The sequence below is a fragment of the Dasypus novemcinctus genome, chromosome 6, assembly GCF_030445035.2.
Source record: "Dasypus novemcinctus isolate mDasNov1 chromosome 6, mDasNov1.1.hap2, whole genome shotgun sequence".
NCBI classification, from domain to species: domain Eukaryota; kingdom Metazoa; phylum Chordata; class Mammalia; order Cingulata; family Dasypodidae; genus Dasypus; species Dasypus novemcinctus.
The window spans coordinates 16,250,653-16,263,184 of NC_080678.1; the positions used below are offsets into that span (position 1 = coordinate 16,250,653).

At 51.1% G+C, this 12,532-nt stretch overlaps 1 pseudogene; it reads right to left on the reverse strand.

Moving 5' to 3' along the window:
• Positions 1-3,393: 3,393 nt before the first annotated feature.
• LOC131278871 (protein CDV3 homolog pseudogene) lies at positions 3,394-6,024 on the reverse strand (annotated as a pseudogene).
• Between the last annotated feature and the right edge of the window lie 6,508 nt (positions 6,025-12,532).

Below are 12,532 nucleotides of genomic sequence, written 5' to 3' on the forward strand. Positions count from 1 at the left end.
CTTTGCACGCATCAGCACTGCGCATGGGCCAGCTCCACACGGGTCAAGGAGGCCCTGGGTTTGAACCGTGTACCTCCCATGTGGTAGACGGATGCCCTAACCACTGGGCCAAGTCCACTTCCCTTATATTTATTATTATTATTATTTTTTAATTTCTCTCCCCTTCTCCTGCCCCCCTGCCACAGTGGTCTGTTCTCTGTGTCCATTTGCTGCATGTTCCTCTTTTTGTCTGCTGCTGTTGTTGTCAGCGGCACGGGAAACTGTGTTTCTTTTTGTCGCGTCATCTTGTTGTGTCAGCTCTCCGTGTGGGCAGCGCCATCCGTGGGCAGGCTGCACTTTCTTTGGCGCTGGACAGGTCTCCTTACGGGGCGCACTCCCTGCGCGTGGGGCTCCTCTACCCCGGGGACACCCCTGCATGGCAGGGCACTCCTTGTGTGCATCAGCACTGCTCATGGGCCAGCTCCACACGGGTCAAGGGGTTTGAACCGCGGACCTCCCATGTGGTAGACGGACGCCCTATCCACTGCACCAAGTCCGCTTCCCCTGACATTTAATTTTGATTATGATCTTTGTGAAGAAATTTTTTGTCAAAATTCTCGTAAATATTAGAGAAGTTTATAGCATACTATGCAATCATTTCTATTCAGTTGCTGTGGAAATGGAAAAGCATACGCACTTGACTTCTTTTCTGCCAAGCCCCAATTTGATTGACTCAAGCTCCTCATTCCGTGGAGGATCTGGGTCCCTCTGGATGTCCTGAGCTTTGCTTTCATCCTTCCCTGGTGCCTGGGTATTGGTGGCTGCCGTGATCCATAGCTCCTTTCTTGGGCCCCATGGATGAGAGCTCTGGGGGACTGTCTGTCCTTAGGGGTCCCATGATTTTAAGCCCAGTGTGGAGCTGCCCCCTGGCGACAATGAGGACGCCTGGCCTTCCTGCAGACAGGAGTTGGGCGCCCCTCCCCACCCCCGGGGGCAGGGGCTCTGGACCCAGAGTGTGGGGAGCCTGAGGGGGCCGAGGCTCTCCTCCCAGCCTGGAGGGTTTGAGGTGCTGGGCTGAGGGCCCTGGGCCGAGAGAATGAGCAGGCATCCAGACTCGATGGTGAAGATTGAGGAAGGCTTGAGCTTGACTATGAGGAACAAAGCAGCGTGTGCGCTTAGCGTAGGGCCACCTGCAGCGGAGGACTCTGAAGACTTCACGCCCGAGCAGCGAGCAGTGAGCACGCCAGGCCTTCCCTGACTTACCCTCAGGTTGCAGGTCCTCTCCTCCCTCTCTGAGCCTCCAGGGCGCTTGACCTGCCTGCTTCTTAGGTACCAAGTGCTTTGTCTTGTGTTTCCATTTGGTGCATGCATTAACCTGGATTCCGACCCGGGGGTGGGAAAGGGGTGGGGGTGGGGGGCCCTGGGCTTGGCAGCACCCAGGGCAGTTCTTGGCTGGCAGCTGGTTCAGAATGAATGATTTACAGGATTATGTATGACCATATTCATATTATAGCTACTGAATTAGCTGCTTCTGCTTCTTTTCTTTTTTTCCATGTATTTACTTTTTATGGAATTTGTTACTTTTATATGGTTTTGCTGCCAAGACCATGCCTGATCATTCAGAGAAAGAAATGGTACAAAGGACAGCCCCATCTACCCATCATACGGTATATTAAAACTTGGCTCATGTGCATTTTGATAATTCACAATCTTTTAAAGAGTTATGACAAGAGTTGGAATTTTAAATCTGCTGCAGGGCTTCAGATTTCTGGTACAGTATGCCATTAATAACATATCCACATATGTATCGAAGTTCATTCCTCAAAAACATAACACCCAACAAGATTTTGCTGGAGAAGAGGCACACTTCTCAGGGAAAATATGTGGCTCAATGTCCGAGAGATTATTTGTGAAGGTCTTTGGTTCCCAAATGAAGTCTTCAGTTTAACCAAGAATCCCTTGTGTCACTTTTAATCATTCAGCCTCTCCTTGGCTCAGCTACTCACCCAAACACATCGGAAGGCAGGCACCCGTCCTGCCACCACACATAGTGCCAACATCATTGCCCAGAAGTGTCAGGAGACGCTGTTACACTGCCGGAGCCCAGCTCCTGCACTGACACTTTCCTTGGGGCTGAACTCCCACAGGAAAATGCTGCCACGTCAGCATGGGAGTAGCCACCCACTTGCTTTGCTCTTACCAGTGGAAAGTCTGCAAGTCCTGCATTTGGCAAAGGGGTTTATTATAGAGACAGCCAGACTCTGCATCGAATGGTCACACACCGCTCTGAAATATTTCTTTTGAACCTAAGAGATAAAACTAGGAAATTACCAGAATATCTCATTTAATGGAAAGACACTTTTCAATAACTCTGGGTAGATTCTTCAAGTCCCTTTTAAGGACTAAAACCTACTGGATCATTTAAGATGTAACTATTAAAAACACCAGTGCTACATCACCTGTCTTTTACCCCAGACTCTCCAAATGAAAAACATAAAGACACTCCCAAAAGTTGATAATGGAGCTAGCTGGGACAATCACTGCAGCTAGAAAATATCCAATACTGGTGAAATGTGGGCACAATGACATCTGGAATTCTTGTCAAAGATCACACAAGATCTATGGAACTTAAAAAGGGTGCGAGGTAAAGTTCTGCTTTAAACTGATGAGAACAGGGCAATGACTCCTTTAGCCTGAGCAGACACTTGCTGGATACTGTGCCCACTGCCATTTGCCATACAATTTAGACCTGGTTAGAGACTTCAGCAGCCCCTGAAGTAGAGCTCCCTGGCAGCCACTGTCCTTTACACCAAAGCCTGTTTGGTTCTGTTTTAGGCATTGGCAAATTCACAAGACATTTCCCAATCCTAATGCATATTTCAGGCTCCTAAACCAAGCAGTGTACTCCGCCGAGGAACTAATTGCCAGTCAAAGCAAAAAAAAAAAAGGCCTTATTGTGGAACACTACCCAAATGGAAAATGACTACAAGAAATAAGATTATTCCCTCACCCGGCCCCCTTTTCCCACTTGGTGGACCCAAGCTTGGTTTATTTTAATTTGTGGTCACCTCAGAGTGCAACTAAAGGCTTAAATTAGGAATCACGGCCCTGCGCGGATTATCTGAGCACATCTTCAGGGGCATGTCCCGGAAAGTCTAACGTGGCCACAGCCTGCTACAGAGGGTGTTCCCTCAGGGTGGCCACAGCCAGGTCAGCCAACGTCACTTCATCTTCATCTCTTACAGCAGATCAAACCCAGGCGGCTGACTTCCGGCAGGATCTCTGAGAGGAACGCAGTAGGCTGGCGTCAAGTTTCGTGTCCACACTGGATAGCTGTAACCTTCTTATCCAGAAGGTGTGCAAGTCCACAAGGAGTGTGGCGGCAAATCTGGGGTCGTCCACCCTTACGAAGGCTCAGGATTTCCGGCTTTCTACGTGCTTGGCAGTGGCCTGCAGGGACGGCAACTGTGCATCACGGTCTACTTCCGGCGGTCCCTGTGGCTTGGCGTTCACCTGGTGGTTAACCTGGCCCCAGGGGGCCTGTCCACACCGCTGGGCATTGCTGCTTCTGGGGTTCCTGTAACGGTCACTGAGCAAGAGGTGCTTGTACCAGCCATTTAATTCGAGGGACCAGAGGATTTTTTTCTACACCACTACCACCACCACCTGCACTTCTTCCCAGTTATCACCTGCATCTTCTCTCTTTTCCATATCATCCTCTTCCTTTTCGCTTATTTGCCCGGACTTGCAGGTTGCTGTAATCAAGCTCTTTTTGCTCTAATTCTTTCCACTCATCTTCGTCCTTTGTCATCGCCGTGGTGGCAGTGCCCACCTCCCCAGTCCCCGCGCCTGCAGTCCCACCATCACCTGACTGTGCCCCTGTACCCACCCCGCTGCCCACTGTTCCAGCTGCACCCACTGCACCCGTGGCTCCACCGCTCCCTCCGGCGCTGCCCGCCGAGTCCGCGGCACTCGCCACGTGGTTGCTCCTCCTTTCCTTCTTCTTTTTCTCCTTTGCCTTCCTCCTCCTAGGTTTCCTCTTTCATTATTATACATACCTCCCCACCAGTTGGTGGTGTTGATCATGTAGTTCATCCAATTTGGAAGTCACAATCAACCAGAATGATGGAGGAAATATGGTTTTTCCAGGCATTCATTTCTGTCCCCAAGATAAGACTTGTAAATACAGATTCTTTGTTACAAATTATGAAAAGCGGGTCCAAAATTATATTTATTTGCAGGCTTTCCTCAGGATAGAACCAGGCGGGAGCTTTCTCCGTGCTTCCTTATCAGCTTCCACAGCACCATCCAGAATACTCAATCAAAAGTGATGCAACCGCTTCGTGAAAATGGAAGGCAGGATGGCCTGGGTCCTACCGGAGTGGAGGCCCAGGCGAACACTTTGTTCCACGGAGCCACTTCATAATGTCTCAGACTGGAGGTTACTCTGAAATCACCGAGGCCAAGCCAGAGAGCAAGTGCCCTCCGTTTGGAAGACGTTGGACTTCCGGGCCCCAAGCGTAGGAGGTTGTTAAGAAGAAGCGAAGGGACCACGTGAAGGACACAGCGTGGCAAAGTAACATCGTAATTCCTTTGCCTATAGTCTCTCTGTTTGTTCCCAGCTTTTGAAAAGCAGCTGTTAAAAATAAACCCAAATTATTTATTTTCCTGCACATGAGCTCGGTTTGCCCTTTACGGTGGCATTGACCTAGAAGTGCAGGCTATTGGACTGCATTCAAAACCCAGCTCAAACAATTAGCGCGCTCCGCAGCGCCACGCGGGCTCGGTAAGGCTGGCCTCCACACTTCCAGTAGGACCTCTCTGGGTCCCCTGCCCGCAGCCCGCAACGCTGCCAGCCTTTTGAAAAAGCCCACGTGTGCAAGTTCTGATTTACTGGGGAGAAGGAAGCCAGAATCTGGTTTCCTGAGAGCAGGGTGCTATAAACCAAAGAGCCCCTCGGCCACCAGAAAGGAACAGAGTCGTGTTTGTTATTCTTGAAAATGTGTCTTTTATGCATCTGGCAAGTCACCGTATATAAAATTAATGCATGTTCCAATGAAAAGGAGGGTTTGAGTGAATAAAGCTTATTATTCATTGCCTGCCCTGTTTGTTTGACTTGAACGACAGGCAGCGGAACGAGCGCGTACTTGACATTTCTCCTAACGCCGTGTGTCTCACGCGCTGCCAATCCCATCTCCAGGATGGGGGCCTGGTAGAAACCCCCTCTGTGGGTTCACCGGCAACAACGGTGACTTCTAACCAAGTCACCCAGCATGGAACCACTTTCGGTAAAAAAAAACTCCGGGGTCTGAACTTGACTCCTTTGTTTCTGAACCAAACTGGGCACGTGGATTCCCAGCCTCTGGTTTGAGTACGGCCACTTCTGCTGCTGTGTTATTATGGGCAAGGTGATGGCCTCTCTGTGCCTTAGCTTAAACATCTGTGAACAGCTTCTACAGAGCCTGTGGGAGGCCAGCTGCAGCCCACGGGCCAAATCCTGCCTGCTGCCTGTTTTTGTAGGCCGGGAGCTAAGCATGGACTTTGCATTTTTAAACTGTAGGAAATAAATAAATAAAAGGAAGAATATTTCACGACACCGGAAAATGATATGAAATCAAACTTCAGAGCCCGGAAACTAAATTTCGTTGGAACGCAGGCACGCCCAGAGCTGGGGAGACTTACTTCTGTCAGGCCCTTTACAGAATAAGGTCACCAAGCCCTGGCTTAGACTTGTGAAACGTGCTGCTTTTTTGCGAGAGGTACAAGTTTACCCCGGGGCACTAACTGCCGCACGTACCCGGGCATCTCTGAATTCAAGGTGTCGTCCGTGCAGGCGGCGTGGTGGGCTGGAAAGAGGCGGCAACCTTAGGAGCCTGCCTTGGCCACAACTGTCCGCCCCCTTCGGGGCCACAGTCTGCCCCCTTCGGGGCCGAAGGGCATGGACCCCAGGCCCAGAGCGCCGGTGTTTAGATCCAGTTGGAGCTGTGTCCGGGCTGTGGGACCATGGGCTAGTTGCTGTGCCACTCCGTGCCTCAGTTTCCCCATCTCGGGCCTGAAGAAATACAAGTCGCCCGTGTAACCAAGTGTTGGTCCTGAAGGTCAGTGGAGACCCTCGAGATCTTGGTCAGTTCCTGATTTCTTGCACGTGCTTCAATCCCGAAAGCAGAGTGCTCGGCCCAGGAATTTCCGGCAATGGGGCTCCTGTGCAGTGACAAGCAGGAGGAGGCAGGTCAGGGTTGGCATTTTCCTCCCTGCTGAGCGGATCCACTGGCCGAAGGAACTCACTTGACTTTTTTTTTTAAGATGTATTTATTTATTTCTCTCCCCTCCCCCTGCCCCACCCCGGTTGTCTGTTCTCCGTGTCTATTTGCTGCGTCTTCTTTGTGTGCTTCTGTTGTTGTCAGCGGCACGGGAATCTGTGTTTCTTTTTGTTGCGTCATGTGTCATTTCTCCGTGTGGGCAGCACCATTCCTGGGCAGGCTGAACTTTCTTTCGCGCTAGGCGGCTCTCCTTGCGGGGCGCACTCCTTGCGCGTGGGGCTCCCCTACGTGGGGGACACCTCTGCATGGCAGGGCACTTCTTGCGCGCATCAGCACTGCACGTGGGCCAGCTGCACACGGGTCAAGGAGGCCCGGGGTTTGAACAGCAGACCTCCCATGTGACAGACGCCCTAACCACTGGGCCAAGTCTGCTGCCTCACTTGACTTCTTTGCAGCCAGCGCTGCCCAGGTGGCCAAATCGTGGCTTCCACCTCTCACAGCCCCACTGGGCCTTCCCCTGGTCAGCGCCAGTAAGAAACCACCACTCCCAAAAGCCCTGCCGGTGAGTTTAGAGCAGGCAGTTGTGGGCAAGGTGCTTGCTCAATTTCTTCTAGAACTGGGAGCAAATAGTTTCCTTTTAGAGATGATTAAGACCATTGCTCCTGAGTAATGAATTGTCTTAAAACCAACTATGCCACGGCAACGATATACTATTTTTAGCAAGTTTTCCACAGCCTCTGTGCTTTGTTCCCAAAATAATTGAGTTATGGCTAAATTAATAAGGAGTATGTCAGCGCTTTAAGAAGCTTGCATCTTCTTATGGAAATTTATGCACGGCCGGAATCAGAGATTTGTGGCACAGTTGGAACAGGCAGGGAGGCCAGCAGTGACAAAAGTCTTCTGTCCAAGGTAAAACTTAAACTCTGATTTTAAAGTTGAGGAAGTGCTGATGGCGAAAGGCCACTGAAGCCTCCGCTTTTCTGTGTTATCAGCCCCCAGAAGAGGAGCCCCAGGGTATGGAAACTGCCCGAAATGAAAAGTAGCCCTGAAAAGATGGGAGTTTCCTCATTTGAGCAGGCTTGCTGAAAGTCACAGTGAAAGCTGCGAAACAGCGGCTCAGATTTCAGCCTCAGCGTTTTGCCGCAGTCCGTGGCCACTCCGTTTAAACAGGCAGGCAGTAACTAAATTCTGTAAATCAGCATTCCTCCAAAGGACACGTTTTCAGCTGGGGGGCTCCGCCGAGCTTTTTCTTGGCAGCCTCACTTGGAAGTGGTGTGTGCCTTTCGCCCGCGTCAGAGGGACCCGCAAAGGCTAAATTGAGAAACTTTAGCCTGTTCAAAAGAAACTCAGTCCAGATGTGGGCGCTTGCCAAGGCCCAGGGTGTGCTGGAGATTAAGAAATGTGATGATCACACTTGGTTTGGGGCATGAGTGGGGGAAGCAGAGGGGAACTGGGTAATTTTTTAGCAAGTAAAGGCATGTGGGACGCATAGATCTGAAAGAAATTCTGTAAACACAGTTTTACAAGTGGCATGCTGAACTGACTGGTTTTGGGGAAAACTTGGTTGTAAAAGACTCTTAAGAACACCTCCTTTATCTTTCCGACAGTGGTGTGCTGATGGCCCACAATGGCCAGGGAAGGGCAGGACAAGGGAGAGGCTTCTAGAAGAGACTCTGGAAGGAGAGGACCAAATGACAGAAACGGGAAGGACTGAATTGTGCACTAAGAGCATTGCAGCATGTACCGACAGGCAATGCCAGCAGAGGAGGGCTTGGTGGCGCCCAGTGGTGGCTAGTAAATAGGTAATGACCGGTTCTCCAAGGAGGAAAACAAAGTCTATTTGTAGCATTTGCCCAGTTCTAACTCTCCAGGTCCCTGAACATGGCCTTGGCAATGCATGCAGTTGGCTCCCGTGAGCCAGGAGGCTCTGGCTCCAGCACTCATAGGAGGTAAATAGTAACTCTTCTGGATTTAGGAAGGAAGTAGAAATGGACCTTAGGAAAAGAGACCTGAATGAGGACAGCTATCAGGTGTGAACGAGGCTGTTATTTATAGCCTGGTCAGCATGAGTGGAAATGAGGGCTGGCACTCATTTTTCACCAGAGGGAGGACATTTCAGCAGAATATTCGGGGGCCCTTTCTGAGAGTCTTCCCATCATGATGGGACAAGTTAGATCATTGTAAGTTCCTCTTGAGTTACCAGCTATGGGATGGACACTGAGAACAATTAGACTCAGCAGACTTTGAGAGTGATCGGCTCCCCTCCGCAGTGCCAGGGGCAACATCTCACTCCCTAAAGAGCTCAGGCTCTAGACACAGACACATAAACAAGTGATTATACTAGATAGAGACATGCATTGGAGCGAGATGAAGGAGAAAACTCTGACCAGGATGTCTGCATGGCAGGCCAATTATCCGGATGAATTAGTCATCTCTAAAATACACACACTGAAAGAAGATGGTCGAACCGAAGAGACGCCGTTGGCATCAGCAAGCTCATCGCCATCAGCGCTTAGAAACCACGCAGCGATGTCTTCACTGTCCTGTCCAAGGAGTCCAGGCAAGGAGGAGACGACTGGAGGCCCGGCTTCTGCGCTGAGGTTCATCCTCTGTAAATTGGGGTCCATGAGGGCCAGAGACCACGCCTTTGCAGTGCCTCTCAGCAGCGCTTGCTGAGTAAAGGCTGGGGAGGTCGGTGCCACACGTGACCCCGAGCCTGGGTTGCCACTCGGTGTCCCCAGGGCAGCATGACTTTGGGTCCATCTTAACCTCTCCAGGGTCCGCTTGCTTCGTAGGTCAAATAAATGGATTCGACTTGAGGATTACTCTAATCCTCTCCATTTAATGATGACAGCCCAGGGACGTGCCTGGGACAGTCCTGGCTTATACCTGCTCTTCTGGTGCGATTATCAGTGCCCTGCTCACTATCAAAAGTGTCCCTGGGAAGTGGACTTGGCTCAGTGGATAGAGCGTCCGCCTACCCCATGGGAGGTCGAGGGTTCAAGCCCCGGGCCTCCTGACCCGTGTGGAGCTGGCCCACGCGCAGTGCTGATGCGTGCAAGGAGTGCCCTGCCACGCAGGGGTGTCTCCCGCATAGGGGAGCCCCTCATGCAAGGACTGCGCCCCCTAAGGAGAGCTGCCCAGTGTGAAAGAAAGTGCAGCCTGCCCAGGAATGGCACTGCACACACAGAGAGCTGACGCGGCAAGATGACACAACAAAAAGAGACACAGATTCTGGGTGCCGCTGACAAGAATACAAGCAGACACAGAAGAACACACAGTGAATGGACACAGAGAACAGACAACTGGGGCGGGGGATGGGGGGAAGAGAGGGAAGAGAAAAAAAAATCAATCTTTAAAAAAAAGTGTCCCTGCTTGGGCAATAGTTTATATGGTCACCTTCAACGGCTAATATTTTTCAAGTACTTGACAATTGCCAAAAAATGTGCTTGATAGATATGTTTCACTTTATTTTATATATGAAGACATAAATTTAGTGAACTTGGGGTCACACAAGTAGTGATGAAGAGAACTGAGAGCCTCAGACCCAGCTCTCAGACCTGTCTTGACCCCCTTAGCCACTCCGCCTTACTGCCTCCACGTCGTTCATTCAGCAAACATTTATGGAGCACCCTGTGTTCTATTCTAGTCCTGAGGTTCAGAAGAGGTTTCCAGAAACAAGTTCAAAAGAGCTCTGCATATGAAGTTGGTTATTGCTAACAAGCTCAGCGCCTCCTTCCCGAGCCCATGGCCCACACTGGAAGGCTTGTGTGCACGCGGGGGGTATAGGAGGCGCTTCCAGGCATCGAGGGGTACTTTCAGAGAACCAGCTTTGCCTTTTCAATTCGTGCTTTGGGGAGGCCAAACTAATCTGAAACATTAGCTTAAGTAAAGCACCAATTAAGTAGGTGTGTGGGGCCAGGCACGTTTCGGCTTGATAATTGCTCTTTATGACGTGCAGATGTGGGTCAGATTTCCAGAGATGCCCAACCCTGCTGCCAAAGAAAATTGGGGAGACCTCTGAGGGGCTTAAAGTGAAAGCACGGCTTTTCCTGGTACAACTGGTTTGCCGAACACAGGGACTTTGAGAAAAAGGGAAAGAAAAGGGGGGAACCTGTCAGAATGAAAGGTGGGGGGATTTAGGTACACCCGCAGTCATTCACAGAGAGGACCCTGTGTGTCAGGCACTGTTCTCGGTGCAGATTTTGTGCAACGTTTAGACAAGTCTTCTTTAGGAGTCACGATCATTTTCCCTCACTCCAGCCCCTGCAGCTTTGTTTATCTTGCCCCGAATTCCTAGAACTACATGTCTTCAAACCCGCAACTAAGCATCCCAGACTGTCTGTCTTTTCCAGGCTTCCAGATATGACATGTTCATTACAGCAACGACATCTGCTTCCTTTGATCTGCACACAAAGCTGCAAGGAGAACAGGGTGGGTGTTCTTGGCCCTGTTCGGAGATGGGACCACCAAGACCAAGAGGCTGGGTGCTTTTTAGGGGCACAGCCGGGACACAAGTTCCATCTGAGTACGAGCTCTTTCCACCGCCTCCCTGGGGCCCTGGATACTGGTTCAAGGCCCTCAGACTTAGGAACAAGAGGGGCAGGTTCAGGGGGCAAGATGGGCTGCGGCAGAGATGCATCCTGTGGCTTCCGGGCAAGTTCATCACAAACCCACGTGTCAAGGGTCTCCCGTCCACAGGCCAAACCCCATAACCATCTGGAACAGAATGCTCTCCCCCACCGAGGTAGATTTATTTGCTTAAGTTTCCCAAGGATCCTGGCACCTGGTTGAGATGCGGCTGAGTTCTACGTCGGCTCCTGTGCTGGGCCACTGGTAGGGCAGCCACTAGGCACTTGGCCGCGGTGTGTGGGCGCAGGGGCACGGGCTGGCTTCTCCTACTCCTGATGGCCTGTGGGTCTTTATAGGCATCCCCCTCCCCACCCCACCCCCAGTCCTTGGGGAAAGGGACCATCATCTCCTTGGCTCAGCGGGCATGCTCCAGGTTCTGTGACCCCACTGCACAAAGTGTGGCTCCTGGACCAGTGGCTTCAGCATCCCCTGGGAGCGGCTGGGACAGACAGAACCTCAGGCCCCACCCAGGACCTACTGAGTCAGACTCTGCATTCCGACAAGATCCCAGGTGCTCTGTTATGCACATTGAGAGGCTCTGCTGGGAGCCAGTGGAAACCCTGCCTGCCACTTGTGGAAGGTGGAGGCTCCAAGGCCAGCAAGGATGAGCAAGTCTCCCAGGTACTCTTTGTCCCGATCAGTTTGTTCATTTTCTTTTCAGCCCTTGTTGCAGTTTGTAATTATCTTGTTTGCTCATTTTTTCACTTGTTTATTTTCTGTGTTCCCTGGAATGTAAGCCTGATGAGGGCAAAGATATTGTCTTACTTAGTGCTACTTCCCTAAAACCTTGCCCAGAGCCCAGTGCAATTAGGTGCTCAAAAATATCATTAGGTTGGTTTGCCATTTGGATGGATGGATGGATAGAAGGAAGGATGGATGGATGGATGGGTGAATAAATGAGTTAACATGGAAAGAAGAGACTCAAGGTAGGCAGACTGGTTGATGAACTTGGCCTTTGTCCTCTTGAGTTCCTTAAAGGCAGTTCTTATCAGCCTCACTTACCTGTGAACCATCTGTCCCTGTCATGAAGCTGTCTCTAGGAGAAATGTGTGATGTTTATAGATTTACTGTAAGAGCTGTGGAGCTGTTGGAGAAATTCTCATCACCTAGTTCTGTGGGTCACATTTATTTCAGCAGGGAATCTTTGCAAATGAAATCTGAGGCAGAACCCCAATCGAGATGACATATGCAACCAGAGCGTTCCGTCCCATCCAGACTGGGGCACACTAACATGCCCCACCCAGAGCCCTTGCCAAAGCCCCTCCTGGGGGCTGGGTCTTTTCCCGGGCCACTTTGGGGGCTGGCCTTGGGCACCCCTTTCCCCCTCCTCCCTGTTCTGACCCTTTCTTTAGAAGGTGGGCCCCAATACTCTCCTACCTTCCTTCTTTCATGACAGGGCTTGATGGTCCATCAGAAAGGGCTCAACGGCCCGTTGGAGTGATGCCAAGGCCAGGGCCTAGCCTTAGAATGAGAGGGCACCAGCTGGAGAGCTCCCTGGAGCCCAGCATGCTTCCCTGACCCGCGTAAAGTGAGCTTTTTATCCTGCTAAACGGATTACATCAGAAACACGCCCAGGACTACAATGGGGCTGAGGGACCAGAACCTGCTCCTAACCTAAGGCCCCGCGTGATCCCTAAGGACACTCACCCTACCCTCACCCC